Source organism: Artemia sp. Qi Xiang Cuo, chromosome 9 (assembly GCF_049724085.1).
Source record: "Artemia sp. Qi Xiang Cuo chromosome 9, ASM4972408v1, whole genome shotgun sequence".
NCBI lineage: Eukaryota > Metazoa > Arthropoda > Branchiopoda > Anostraca > Artemiidae > Artemia > Artemia sp. Qi Xiang Cuo.
In genome coordinates this window covers 55,697,732-55,713,468 of record NC_142802.1, presented here as the reverse complement: position 1 = coordinate 55,713,468, position 15,737 = coordinate 55,697,732, and the positions used below count along the sequence as shown (strand labels likewise).

Genomic DNA, 15,737 nt, shown 5'->3' with positions numbered 1-15,737 from the left:
TGTTTTTTTTTTAATTTAATTTCTGATCTTTTTTTTAAATAATGCTGGGAAATCCGGTACCCCCTTCGTAGCATTGTCCCTTCCCCCCTGAAAACTTGCTTCATGGGAAAGATCCTCCCACATAACCCCCGACACCCCACCTACCAGAAAAATCCCCCCGGAAAACGTCTGTATACTTCCCAATAACCAATACTATATGTTAACATTGGGTAAAGTTCATAACTTTCAGCCCTCCCCCCGGGGACTTCGGGGGATTAAATTCATCGTCAAAGACATAGTTATTATATTTTGCGACCATGTTGAACAAAATGGCTATCTCAAAATTTTGATCGGGTGACTTTGGGAAAAAAATGAGTGTGGTAGAGGGCCTAGTTGTCGTCCATTTTTTGTCACTTAAAAAAGGCACTAGAACTTTTAATGTCCGTTTCAATGAACCCTCCCACGATAGTATAGGATCACTGGGTCGATACGACCACCCCTGGGAAAAAAGAAATAAACACGCATCAGTGATCTCTCTTCTGGCAAAAAATGCAAAATTCCACATTTTTGTAGATAGGTGCTTGAAACCTCTACAGTAGGGTTTTCTTATACGGTGAATATGCTGGTGTAATTTTCATTAAGGTTCTATAACTTTTAGGGGGTATATCCCCTTTTTTTCTAAAATCAGCCAAATTTTCTCAGGCGCGTAACTTTTGATAGGTAAGACTAAACTTGATTAAACTTATATATTTGAAATTAGCATAAAAATCTAATTTTTTTTATGTATCTATTGATATCACAATCCCGTTTTCTAGAGTTTTGGTTACCATTGAGCCGGGTCGCTCCTTACTTACAGTTTGTTACCACAAACTGTTTGATTAAAAATACAATTTATATCAATTTTACTTGGTTATAACAGGCTAGTATAACCAATGAAGGGCAACGCTTTTTACTTCCTTTCTTTAGCTCAGAACCAACTTTAAAAAAGCAACGGAAAGTGGAACAAGAAAAAGAAGGTATTGAAAAGGGATGTGATTCCCATCTACGTCTTATTATAGTAACACAATAAAAGAAAGTGAACAGTGGAAGCAGCTCAAATTTGACCAAATTAATTAACGAACGAGATCCAATTAATCGTCCAGCGTCAGCTTTGGCTCATACTTGTCATGGCCTCTATCAACAAAGACACTTTTCCTTAGACTAAAAGGGAAGAAATTTGGAACAGAATCATCAGAATTTTCTGACACCTTTAAAACACGTTTAGGTTAGGCCTAGTGTTTTTCACAAAGCTTTCCAACATTCCATAAAGACTAAGGGAGAAAGTTCAGATCAGAATTTTCTGACACCTTTAAAACACATTTAGACTTGTGTTTTTGAAAAAGCTTTCCAACATCCCTTTCCCCAAAGGTGGTTTAAAAGGAGGGGGGTTGAGGGGGCATTCACCCGGGAAGCTGACATTTTAGGGACGCAAATCTGAAATAAATAATCTAGCATTTATAACCATTTAGTAGTTTTGAAATGATATCTTTATTAAAATAAAGTAGAGGTCATAGTTGGCAGTAAGCAAATTGAAGAAGCCAGAACTGCAACTGCTTTCCCTTGAAGCATAGTCCATGCCCATTGACTAACTGTATGTGGACCCCTTCTAGCCCCCCCCTCTCAAATAAAAATGCTGGAGCTATGCCCCTGGTTGACACCATATGCTAAAATATAAAAGGATTCAACAATTTTTTTAGGTTTCCAGTCCCATTCCCATACGTGTTGAATTTTTTTTTTTTACATTTAACCAAGATTTTTGATCCCCTTAATTAGAGCTTTAACAGTCAACATTTTTATTAGTACCCATGTTACAGAAATTCAAAAATATTTGAAGTGTGAAATATACATTCCTCTTTATTTTTCATCAAAATGCATCCAACCTAGCCCAGCCTCACTTGCTAGAAATGCTATTTTTGCTAGAAATATTAGAAATGATTTTGAAATGCTAGAATCTTACGTTTTTTTTTAACCAACTGACATTGACTTAGATAGAATTTACAATTGAGATTTTCAGCATCAAAATCCCCTTTAAAATAAATTACTTCCAATCTATTTTCTATCAACAGACTTAAAAAAAATACATTGAGAGCAAACTACCACCAAGCCAAAGATAGTGTTATTCTCTCCTTTCAAACAATCAAACCCAGATATCTCACAATTCTAAAGATTTTTTTTCCATTTTGCCTTGATTTTCCACGAAATTTGGTAATTTTTGATGTTTTGAATTAACCTATCGTCAATTTTTTTAACATTGTAAATTTGTTCATATAAATTGAACAAACATTGTTTGCAACATCTATTTTGTACTTTGCTATCAGCCAAAGCACATGGGATTTTGGGAAAATTTGAAACAGACTCTGCTGCGGATTGACCAATTACTGTTAACCCAAATTCTGGAGATAATTTAAAGGTTTGCATGGATTATAAGTTAAGCTTTACCACCCCTTTTTTCTATGAGCTGATTAAAAAATAAATAAAGATTATTATGAAGATTATAAAATAAATAATAATACATAAAATATAAACAATACAAAATATAATTCTTTTTCCTCACTTTAATTGCTAAAAAAACGTACTGTCGAATAACCAAATTAACCCCCCCCCCCCGGCAGTTTTGTTTTTCCCAAATACAGGGTTTCCAATAAGGAAGGGGGACAATTACCTTCTTGACCCTTTCCCCCTACCTAGATATTAAAATAGTGTTTTTTTGTTATCACTGCAAAAAAAAAAAAAAAAAAAAAAAAAAAAAAAAAAAAAAAAAAAAAAACAGAATTGCACTACCATTAAATCTGAAAAAAAAAATTGTTTGTCTTCAATAAAAAAAAAATTATTTTCTTCATTTAAATATGATATATCTTTGTCCCCTGTTCCCCTACTTTTCCATGACTTAGCACCCCCTTTTCCAATGTCCCTTTTAAACCTACCCAATAACTGAATTTCTTATCTATAGTCCTTTGATTTTTTACTTTAACTATTTTGAAAGCTAAAACGTTTATTGGTTCAGAAGCTGTCAAGCCTTTTTTATTCCTCTGCCAGAGCTTCTAAGCTTTTTCATCCTGCCTGTCTGTTACAATAGAAATCCAAATCTTCATCAGGTAAAAAAGTAGGATTTAATGGCCAATGACCCTCTTAAAATTTTAAGGGGCGAAAGAAAAGTGAAAGCTGTTCCCACTAATCCCTTCATATTACAAATTGAGTCAGTTCTTCTAGAGTTAAACTGCATTCAATGATTCATAGATTTATTTTATTGAAAGAATAAGCAGCCCCAAAGCTGAGAGATTTTAGCCTGTAATTGAAATAGTGAATGGAGCAACTCTTTTCTTTTTACAAATTTGATTTATTTTGCTGTAACATGAGGTTCATGATAAACAGGGTCCTTTTTTTCTGATGAGAATGTTTAAGAAAGAGTTGGATGTAATAATGGAATACATCCTGTCAAATCTATCCAGATGTGTTGACAGACATAATTCCTTGAAAAATTGAAAAAAAAGGAGATACAATGGTTCTTTTACACAGCAGAAGTTAAAACTAGTTGCCAGAATTTCTTTACTGGTTGAGATTATTTTTCTGACTATTTTGCACTTCCTGTTAGCTAAAATGTTTTGGCCTTATGCACTTTTGTCTTAGCATTTTTATCCGTTTTGATGAAATTATCAACAATGAAACTGCTTTTCATTTACATTCTATCGTCTAACATGGGTTACAAGTTTTTTTTTGAATTTCACTAAAATCTTTGAAATAGGAGGGTTACTTCTCCTGTTTTTGTTGAGATATCTCCCATGAGAGAAGATATCTTGATATTTTGCCTTATAGATTAAGCTGCTTCTTCAGTATGGATTAAATTGCCAGCCCAAGTAAATCTGCTTGAATAACTCAAACTGAATGATTCAAGTTTTCTAAAGAACAATCTTGGCTTCATTGACTAGAATCTATGAAACTTCTTTTCACACTTTCTGCTATGGTTTGAGGCACTTTTTTCCATTGCCAACTGCATAGTTATAAGTAAAATCTCTGAAATCTGATTCTATTATAAAGTAGAGTTGTTATACAGTAAGGTGCATATGATGTTTCTTCAAAAGGAACAAACACTAAAACAAATCCATATTTATTGGCCCTAGCTAAGGCCATATTAAGGATGGGGGGATGTAACATGAAGTTATGAGGGCTAGTTGATATGAAGGTCAATTCAATGACTCTAAAGCCAGATGCATGCAATGAGTAAACAGATTCTATTGCGCTTAAAGAATTAGTCATGGTGATCTTGCTAAAATTATGTTTAAAGGTGATCCCTTTCCTGGTATTATTTGAAAAAAACTACGTTTTCTAAAGAGTTAAAGAGGCTGAGTTACAAGGTCGACCCTTAAAACACCCTGTCGAGAAAGAAAAGAATAATACACAATCATCTAACAGTTAGTCAAGCAATAATAAGTAATAAACTGTACAAAAACGTGCAGAAATTATTTGAAAAAAACTACGTTTTCTAAAGAGTTAAAGAGGCTGAGTTACAAGGTCGAACCTTAAAACGTACAGGGATTAGGAGACACAGTTGGGGGGCGGCCGCCCCCCAAACCCCCCGCTTTTGCAGCCTTTAAATAAAAAAAAAAAAAAGTTTTTTAACTGAAAATAAGGAGCGACATTAAATCTTAAAACGAACAGAAATTATTCCGTATATGAAAGAGGCTGTGCCCTCCTCAACGCCTCGCTCTTCACGCTAAAGTTTGACTTTCTCACAACTCTTTTTTTTAAACAATAAAAACTTTAGCGTAAAGAGCGAGGCGTTGAGGAGGGCACAGCCTCTTTCATATACGGAATAATTTCTGTTCGTTTTAAGATTTAATGTCGCTCCTTACTTTCAGTTAAAAAACTTTTTTTTATTATTTAAAGGCTGCGAAAGCGGGGTTTGGGGGCGGCAGCCCCCCAACTGTGCCTCCTAATCCCTTTAGGTTTTAAGGTTCGACCTTGTAACTCAGCCTCTTTAACTCTTTAAAAAACGAAGTTTTTTTCAAATAATTTCTGCACGTTTTTGTACAGTCTATTACTTATTATTGCTTGACTAACTGTTAGATGATTGTTTATTATTCTTTTCTTTCTCGACAGGGTGTTTTAAGGGTCGACCTTGTAACTCAGCCTCTTTAACTCTTTAGAAAACGTAATTTTTTTTCAAATAATTTAAAAAAGAAACTGAGTTTTTTTTTTAATTTAAATTCAGTATATAAAAAATTTGATCTAACGGTGAATCGAACTCGGGTTTTCCCCCTGACAGCAAGGAGTCTCACCGCTACACTAAAGAGACATAATTCAAATTGTTTTTTAGTAAGGTGATGAATCTTTTTGACGCAAGCAAAACTTGATATTTGGTTTTTGGAAAACAGGGAAGGAGTGATCAGATTGAGCTGAAATTTCGAGGATAGGCTCCCAGGCCCCAGGAAAGCTTATCCTCTAAATTTTAGCCCGATCAGACAACGTTAAAGGGGGGTTGTGGTGGGAAAAATTAACATGGGCTATTATAGGAAAACGAGGCTTTTCGTAAATGTAAATTCGGGGGATAATATTTTCGGTCTCAAAATATCAAAAGGCCCTAAGAGGTCAAATTCTGCTTCAAATAAGTTTTCTTTCAACTGTATACGTGGTCACCGAGGGCCTGTAGGCGTGTCTAAGAAAAAAAAAGAAATGAGGATGAGTAATTTTAAGTGGCGCAATTTGTTTTTTTGAAAACAGGGACGGCGTGATCGGACTGAGCTAAAATTTCGAGGAAAAGCTTCTGGGCCCGAGTAAAGCTTAACTTCTAAATTTCAGCCCAATCGGACAACGTCAAAGGGGGGCTGTGGTGGGAGGGTCCAAACTTCCGGCCCAGTTTACCCCATGAAGATAAAGTCGGAGGAGGATGAAATTTTGCAAGTTTCTTAGTTTGAGCTTGGGCTACAAAATGCAATTACCGCCGTCTCTCTGCGACCTCTAGGACCTGAAATCGCTTAACATTGTGGTGGGTCGCCTCTTTATAGAGGCACAAGTGTGCCTCCTTGATTGTTCAAGCAAAAACAAATACATTGTAAACGTGTGCTATGAGTGTTGTAGTTCAAATGGTAGAAATGGCTGGTCAAAAAATACTATAATCCATCCTTACAAACGTACAAAATCCAATGCCTGAAAGGTTATCTGCCCATAATACTTTGTTGTTTTCTTTCTTTTGAATACTGGTAATTGGTAGCCAGTCTACTTACAATTTATGATACTCTCTTTTTTCTTGATGAATTAAAAATACATCCCAATTTCTAACAGGACATACATCCCATTTGCTCTATATGTACCATTATTGGTGAATAATGATCCATGGTGAACAATAGATCATAATTTTATGGTAGACAGTTTTCCCAAAATTTTTTAAAAAATCAGATGGGAGCTGCCCCATCTAAAGATACAAAGAAATTTAGAGGGCTATAAAAGTAACCTTATTGAAAATAAAGAAACTTAGAGGGCTAGAAAGTAACCTTACTGAAAATGAATGTTTAAAATAACCAAATATGGGTCTCTCCCAAAACTTGAAGTACAAGGCTTGGCATAAAAAAAACACAAAGAAAGCCCCCAGCCTAATTTATACAAGTTCAAGTACTAACAAGCTGGTCCATGATGTAACTGCATCATATATAGAGAAACTTAGGGGCTACAGAATAACATCCCCTAAAATTAATTTTCATAAAAACAGTGCCATCACTGCCACCAGTGGCCTTGACATTATAAAATGCAAAATATCCAGTCATTGTCCAGTAGCCCTGACTAACTCAAATAGACCTCTTCTTAGGATTAAACTTGACTAAGACTCTATCACAGCTGCACCAGCATTGAACAAGGATCAGGCAGCCTCAGAACAATTTAATGACTATGAAACAGACGAGCACCACTACTTTGGACAATGGAGTCTAGCACCATCTATTTTACCTTTACATTAAAGAATAAATGAATGGAATCAGAATTAAACACAAAGTAATTTAAAAAAAAGACAAGTATTGGTCTGTTAAATGAACAGGTTACAGACTTAGTTTTTAGAAAACCAACCACCTGGCCTAACTGTTTGGTTATTAAGGTTCCTGTTTGGTTGTCGAAATGTAAAATAGACAGACAATTAGAGGGAAAATCTTGTGAAGTTTCAAAAAACTGACATTTCAAGCTAAATCTTATTTTCAAATCATGTCTTCTTTCTTAAAGGGTGGGTTGGCATATTACCCTGAAACTACTCTCACAGGATGGGTTTCTAGAATAATTTTGCATGCTTACTTTTGGATATACTGAAGCTCAATGCTTTAAGACTCAAAGTGAGGTCAGGGTTCTGTATAAGTCGAGTATTTTCTAAATGCGTTCATACATAAGCCTTACCAAAAAAGACTAAAAGTACTTGAAATATCAGCCCTAGTGCATACACATAAGCAAGATTGTGTTTTAAAAACACACAAGCTAATGAATAGTTTGCATACTAAAATTTGACTTCAACTCAATTGCAAGAGAACACAAGTCTGTCATTAAGCCACATGGCAGCACTGGGGTCTAAAATACCTTCTTTAGAATCAGGAAGTGGTACCAATTCACAAAAACATAAGGAGGAGAGGAGCAAGAGTTTTAAATTTCGTGTAATGAATACAACAACGAAAACAAAACAATGTTGATTAAATATACCTAAAACTGGTGGTAACCATAGATTTTAATTCTGTTAATTAGCAGCTACCACATCAAACAACAATTTACGAGGTTGTAGCTACCACTGCAACAACCAACAAAATTATCTCTAAAAAATTTTTGTTAAATACAAAAGGCCCTATATATAGCAATTTCCTTTATAACAAACCATTAAACAGCTCTCTGTGATTTTTCAGTGCCCTGCTAGCTACAGAGAAGGAGAAACGAAAAAAAAGATATTTTCAATGCAGAACATAGTGGTTGAAGTCACTTTTTTTTGTTTTTCAAGCAAACTGGTTTTCTAGTTGTTTGAGCCAAGGGACTGTAAGTTTCCTTTATAGGGTTTATATACAAGGAGGTTTTAATGGTATAATTTGTGTATTGACCTGACATCATTCTAAGAGTCTTAGGAGTACAGTGCTTAATAGATGTGAAAAACAAAGCACAGGGGTGAGAAATAAAACTGACCAGTTAGCTGGTCTTACTGCTTCCATATAGTACATAATTAAAATAGAAAATAGCTATGAAATAGAAATAAGAAGGTATTTTTCCAAAGTCTAGAAATTCCAATTTTGTATGGAGTGAGCCTATATGATGACAAAATCCTTAGTGCATCCAAAATCTGACTTAAGACAATGACTATATTGCATGCAACAGCCTTAGTTAGACTATAAATTAAGATAAAAAGTAAAACAACAGCACCCTAGAATATAAGTATAGTAATCACTCCTTGTATAATACTTTTCATAATTTTTGTTAAATTCAAACAGAAAGCCAATAACGAAGAGAAGATTTATATACCTTTCAATGTTGTACCTCTACATCCATTATAACTACACCATTATTTCCTCCACTACTTATAACAAATTAAACAATTTTTTAATGGAACATTTCCCTTCTAAATTAGCTACAATATTAGCAAAATTCTTACTGTATTTTTATGAGCACAGCTCTAATAAATGTTCTCTTACAGACACATTTTACTCAACCCATGTTTTAGTGACCTTTGGTAAAATCTTTTGTTTTTCTTTCATTTCTCTTTCCCTTATTCATTTTTCTCATTTGTTCTGTCATTTTCTTTATTACTATCAGAACTTTGGCACAAACTTTTGAAAAGCTAGACATATTGTGTGTAACTTAAATAAACAAGAAGTGGAAAACATGAGTTCAAATCCTTCTATGGTAACTTAACACTTTGGCAAAATGAACCCTTGTCACTCTTATTTTTTCTCAGGTCATTTACTTTCCTCTGTAAATACTGAGCAAGATCATGGAATAAGCTATTGACAATGAACTAAAATTCAGTACTCATGCTAAGAAGTCTGCTTCTGGCACTAGTTTAACTCCAGGACTGATTAAACATACCCTTTCCACTTGTTCCCCTAAAGTCATAAGTCTTCTGCATAAGGGACTTGTGCATTCTAAGCTTGAAGTTGGAATGCCTCTAGCCTCCTCTTATTTTAAAAAAGACATAAAAGTGTTGGAAGACACCAAAGTGATATCTGGGATGTGGGAACTGCAAAGCTGAAACTCCCAACACTTGTATAGAGGAGAAATAGAGGTGTTGCCATTTTAACCTATAAGTTAATGAGGGCTACTACACTCTCAGCATTATTTCCCACTGTTGGTCCTAACTCAAGAACTAGAGGTCATTACATTGAAACTTGTTAAGCAGCCTCCCCTATCCAGAGTATGTGCTCAATTGACAATTCTGGAATAAACTATCTGAAGAAACTGTTACTGTTGAATCTGTGGACATCTTCAAACAAAGACTGGATGCTGAATGGTCCTCCATGTAGCGTACACTCAACTGGGAAGCTATGGATCAGCACAGTGCACCTGCCCACTAAAGATTCCTGAATAAAACTCAAACTGTTAACTCTACAAGGAGAAATCCTTAGATTGCTCCAAGCTGTAATTTAAGGTAACTTTTAACCCTGTATTGGTGCAGTAGGTCTGACCATATCTTGGTAAAATGGGACTTAGAGATTGAACCTTGCTGTAGCAACTCACTGCAGGGCCAATGCAACGAAATGAAAAACAAATTATCTGTTTTTGCAGTGGGATGGTGTTTTAAAGAAAGATTTAAGTGAAATGGGAACTTCCTGGGTTCTTTTTTTTTCAATACAAAACTTCAGCACATTCTAGGTAGAAAATGATGTTTTTGGCTGCAATTCACCCTTTTAAATATAGAAAAAAAGACTCATATTTTAGCCTAAGGTAACAATATTTTCAGTTAGTTTCAACTGATAAGTTTGTAGTTGAATCCCTTTCCCTACGTATTTTATGAAAATCTAAATAATCAACTTGGATTCAACACTGCACAATACAAATAGTGGACATTGGTTTAAGTGTTATCACACAAAAGAATGTGGTTTTTTTTCAATGTTGTGATAGGGCTGAACTACGAACATATGTTTCCAAAGAACTTTCACAGCAACAATAATTTCAGTTGCAAACTCCAGTTTGTGTGTTTTATACTCCTGTCTATGCTCCATCTGTGCTTCTAAGAGGAGAAAATTAAATGAAAGGTAATCTATAGATCTATTTGTTTTATCTTTTGAAAAAAAAATCCTCTTAATTGTGGTTTAATTTTATGGTTCCTTAACTCCAGTTTTGAATTTATATTTCTTATATTGTGGGTACCAATTTAATAGAATTTTCTTTTAATTCTCTACAAACCTTTCTGCTTTAGAGTCTGACTTGCAAAGTAACTATATATCTAAAGTTTCACAGACAGTAAAACTAAGTTGTTGAAGTTCATCATGGTCAATGCCCATTAGAGTATTTATAGATTGGGAATACTATAAACTTTCCAAAGACATACTTTGAATACATAATTCTGAATCTTTTACTGAGCATTCATTCACCTACTAAACTAGTTTACAGTTGTTCCCAGCAAGTATTTTGTTGAGGTAAATCCATCTCAACCATATTTAATACCCGACTAAAGCTCTTGGTCATTTATTAAAATTTGTTCATTTACCAATTTTCATTTCTTTAACATAATACTAATCTGAAGAAACAGAAAAAAAATTGGCAACAACTAGATTTTAGGGGAGTGGCTTTTCATTTTATTAGAAAAGACAGGTGTTTAGAGAATGAAACTTTCAGGAATTAATACAGGGCCCAAATTATGTCCTTTCAAGAAGTTTTGAACCTCTAATCCCTACTACTTTCCCATTTATAGGTATTATAAAATTAAACAAAACATAGGTTTACACCTATCTTAGGTTGATTAAAAAAATATATATTCTTCTCTAATGTCAGTTAGTTTACTTTGGTTTTGAAAACACAATTTCATATCAAATTTGATTTTTTTTTTTTCTATTTTATAGGTTAGTAGAATATGAGTGAGCCCTTAACTCAATTTATAATAACCAGTAATACTTGATTCAGACAACAAAAAAGGGACATTTATAGTAGAAGCACTATAATACAAAAAATAAGATTTGTACTATTCAGTACCCTAATTGACACTTTCAAAACATAATATGTGCTACTCTGAAGTTCTCATTTACAAGGTATAAAAAAAATTGTAAATTTAATAATAAATTTAGTAAAAAAAGGCCTTGGTATGACTTAAAATTTTGATGGAATAAGGGACATTTTTGAACCAAAAGTAAATGTAAAACAGATGACTTGTCATCTATGCAAAATTCTGAGTCTTATCTTAATTTCAAAATATTTAAACTTGTTCCTAAAACAAAAGCAAACTCAAGAATTTGTTTAAAAGTCTTAACAGGTAAATTAAATTATAGATGCATATTCCATTAAAGGAAACTTTATAATTGATAAATATTGTGAAATTAAAAAGAAATGAATACAGAATAAAGTTTGTTAATTAACCCTTGGTTCACACTGATGCAGGAAAATAGCAGAAATATTCACACAGAAACAGTTTAATACAGTCACTGAAGTCAAATACTGGTATAATATTTTAATGCCACATGAACAGACTAAATAGAATTCTAGAAGAAAAGAAAATATTTTGAAAGGCTAGAATATTCTAACTCCACCTTATTAATAATATAATTATTTTCTAATATATTTATTTCCCTGGAGATTTCCTCCCAGACCAAGAAGATTAATTGTTCCTTGTGGGTAACTACTGATGAATATGATTGGTTTCTAAGATATGTGTACTGTATTGACCAGAAAGTTTTCAATTAAAATAATGGATGCAATTTTTCAACAGTTCAGTAGAAATATTTTAACACAGTCATTGAACTGTTATGACACACAATCATACAGTCAAAAAATAGATTAAATATGACAGAGCATGCAAAAATTGCTATTTTGTACAAACCAAGGCCCTCAATTTTAACTGAAGAAACTGTAATGAAAAGAGGCCAAAACAATACTGTGGCAATTTGACAACCTAACCAAATTCTCAATTTCAAAGCAAAATAAAAACTAGCAATTAAGTCAGCTAGTAATTCAGCTTAATCTACCTCTTCCCTTTTCAAGGCAAGAATAAGGTAGTCTAGGCTTTTGGGTTATCTAGGCCTAGTCTATAATAGCAGCATGCAGACAAATTGCTTTGATAAACTGTTAGAAATTTTTTAATCTTTGAAGATCCTTGCAAATCATGTGATATGTGTTTACACATCCTACAGTTGATTCTTAGGAAGAAGGTTAAATACCCTGGTCCATAACCTAAGTTTAGTAGGTAGCCTAAATACTATACTATCTATTCAAGAATTAAGTGAACTTTAATTGACTAGAAAGGAATGCACAAACTTTTGGCAAAGGTCTAGAATAATAGTTCTCCAGAAGAAGATTTGCTAGAACAAAAATAGGGTAATTTTTAGATTGTTAATTTTGTGTTCATCTTTATGGTTTTGTCTATATTTATTACAATTCCTCCCCAGTCCTCCTTCAATTGTCTTGTATAGCCCTAGGCTCATTAAAAACTAACCAAAAAAATGATGTAGAAAGTATCAATGAATTATATTTCCTGGTTTCCCTCTACTTTTATTTGAATCAGTTTCATCAATTACTCTGTTTGGTCATCCCTACAAAGCACTTGGCTAGGAGCTTAAAAAGAGTTTTGATTAAGTTTTGTCTTATATGAAATGGCCTAGCCTAATCTTACAGGCCTAAGCTAGCTTTATGTACCAATATTTTTCATTCTTATATAGCCTCAACAAGAAGAGAATAAATATGGTAGACTAAACATGAATTATAACAGAGCTTGCACCAAATGTTTAGACTACCTCAGCTTCCACCAAGCATTCCATTTTATATGATTAAATTAGAAGGAGCAGTGTTTTCTTCAACTGGTCATTTGGGTTTGTAAATTACAATGTGACAAAATAAGTTCTCACTCTCTCCACAATGTGCACCACATCCTAGGCTAATTAGCAGTCCAGATTGTATAATTTAGTCAGATTCATGAAAATATATCATGTGTTCCATTATTGTATTTTACTCTTTAGAAACTTGTTATCAGCAATCAAAAGCATCTGGTGCATCCAGATGCTTATGCATCTGGTGCATAATATGGTGCATAATCAAAAGCATCTGGTGCACTGAATGTGGAAGATTAGGTTAGGTTTTTTTGGTGATCAAAAGGGGCCAGTAACTTCACCCTTAACATAACTGCTTTCTAAGATATCAAAAATTTATTACTGAAGAAATTACAATTTTTTTTAGGAGATAGAAAACCCTTAAAAACTTATAAGCTTTACTGGGATGTCATTTTTGAGGGATTTTAGGCTCTTTTAAAAGATTCTGAAAACTTGGTGTTTAATAGGGTAAATTTTTACTAAATCATATTATTGAGTTTCAAATAAAGTGAATATACCATTCAATGCCTTTTTTATGCTGATTACAAATAAAACAATCATTTCTATCAGAAATGAATTTTAGACTCCCCCCCATATATATGTCAATTCAGGATATATATTTGCACATATGGGGGGGGGGGTTAGGTTAGGGGGCTGAAATTCATTTCCAATAGAAATGATTATTATATTTGTAATCAGCATAAAAAAAGGCATCAAATGGTGCATTTGCTTTATTCCTAACTTAATAATATGATTTGGTAAAAATTTACCTTTAATAGCTGTAACATGTAAAGCCAATTACATGTTGGCTTTGTATCAGAATAAGGTTAGAAGATTGAACCTGCACAGCATTGCTAAGCTATATAAGACAATGGTGCAACCAATAGTTGAATAGGCTACTGTACATGTGTGGTATCCAAAAAGAAAAGTTAATTCACAGCTTATTGAAAAGGTACAAAAAATGGGCATCAATATTTGTTCCTTTCCTATTTCAAATGCTTGCCATATGAAAGTAGACCAAGATGTTTGAGCCTACAATCTTTGCAATTAAAAGGGATAGATTGGACTTAGTTAATGCATTTCAAATTATAAAAGAGGTTGAGAATTTGTCTTTTAGTGATTCTTATAAGTTTAGCCATTGTTTAACCACACTGCAGATTTAATTAAAAGTGTGTCAGAAAAGGGTTTTAAGAAAGGTTAGACAGGGTTCTTTTGTAAATTGGTCCATTAGATCATGCAGCATATTACCTGAGAATGTTTTTTCATGAAATAATGTTACAGGTTTGGTTGGAACCACTTTTTATGAATGGCAGTATATAGAATCACAATATTTATGGCATTTATGTGATTTATTTTACTCGGTGACCATAAAAAGAGTTTAATGAATTTGTCTCTGTGCATTATTTTTTTTTAATGGTGTGTTTGTTTTTTGTAATGTGTTCAGCCAATTACTGAACTAAAAAATAACACAAGAATAGGCAGCAAGTGATGTATTCACTGTCTTTCTACCTAAATTATGTTTTAAGGTAAAATTCAAATTTAGTGCTGAAAATAGGCTAGGCCTACCTTCCAATATAGGTTTAATGATAGGCTATCCTAAACCTATATTACCACATGGTTAGGTAAGCCTATGTTCATTGTTTTAATCCAGGAATTTCTGTGAACATAAACTTAAAGAGCTCTACTAAATTAGAATTCTGCTAATATCTAAACAAATATTAAGCTGAAATAACACTTTGTGCATTCTCTTTCCTTTATTTTTCTAACCTTATTAAAGCGGGAAAGCTGCTAACAATTGTTGCTGTTGTTAATGGTAATATTTGACGTTAATGTAGGAAAGAATTCCAGATAGCGGTAAAAGCGCCCAAATTATTGCTGGCAAAATTTATGTTTTTATCTATTTTGCCGATTCTATTCGTGGGGACAACTGCAGTTATAAACACATTCTATTGAAAGAAACACAGTTTCGATTTTCTTAGGGCTATGTAAATCTCTGGATAAGATCAATAGAGATGTGACGTTGATTTTTATGAGTTAGTGTCGATGAAGTAAAAACTTACTTCACCAAATACTAGAAAAGGACCGAAATATTTAAATGTTATTGAACTTATGAAAATCTATGATCAGAGAATATGTTCTAGTGTTGCTTATAATAAAGGGACATAAGACTTTGATGCATTATTTTATTTTAGAGCCGCTTTCTCTGGAATGGGTTGTCGTAGAAATTTGGAGGGGACTCATTGGAATGAAAGTTTTAGTGCTCTTTGTAACAAATAAAAGGAATAGGAAGACAAAAGAACCCCTTTTCGTACACATTTTAACTACCATTACTTCAAATGTGTTAGATAAAATCTTTTAGATAATCATTTGTTAAATATAATCTAAAAGTCCAATAACTGTACTTCCTAGAATAAAACACCTATTGCCCCAGAGGCAAGGGTTGTAGGTTTATCAACTTACAAATTATCCACATTTAAGGTTTTTTATTGACGGAAAGGGTATCTTATATGCCAGATCTCTAATAAAATCTCAATATATTAAAATGAAACTTTCAGAAAATGCTTGGGATGTTGGACAAAATCAACTCACAAGTACTTTATTTGCAGTCATATTATTAGTAGACCAGAAAATTTCAATATATTGACAATGCTCTTAATATATTGACAATGCGTCTTTCTGATAACCTAGGTACATTTAGTTGTTTTGATTTATCTCAAGTAATGCCAAAATTTAACCTTAATACCCTTAACCTTTTTGGAC

General features: G+C 33.3%; 1 protein-coding gene across 1 annotated transcript in view; it reads right to left on the bottom strand.

Moving 5' to 3' along the window:
- The window catches only part of LOC148948838 (uncharacterized), a 60,226-nt gene extending 45,439 nt beyond the window's left edge, over positions 1 to 14,787 (bottom strand). The window contains exon 1 of the mRNA XM_089094737.1: positions 14,745 to 14,787. The gene's annotated coding sequence lies outside the window, so the exon portion shown is untranslated. The remainder of the gene's footprint in view (positions 1 to 14,744) is intronic.
- Positions 14,788 to 15,737: the final 950 nt, after the last annotated feature.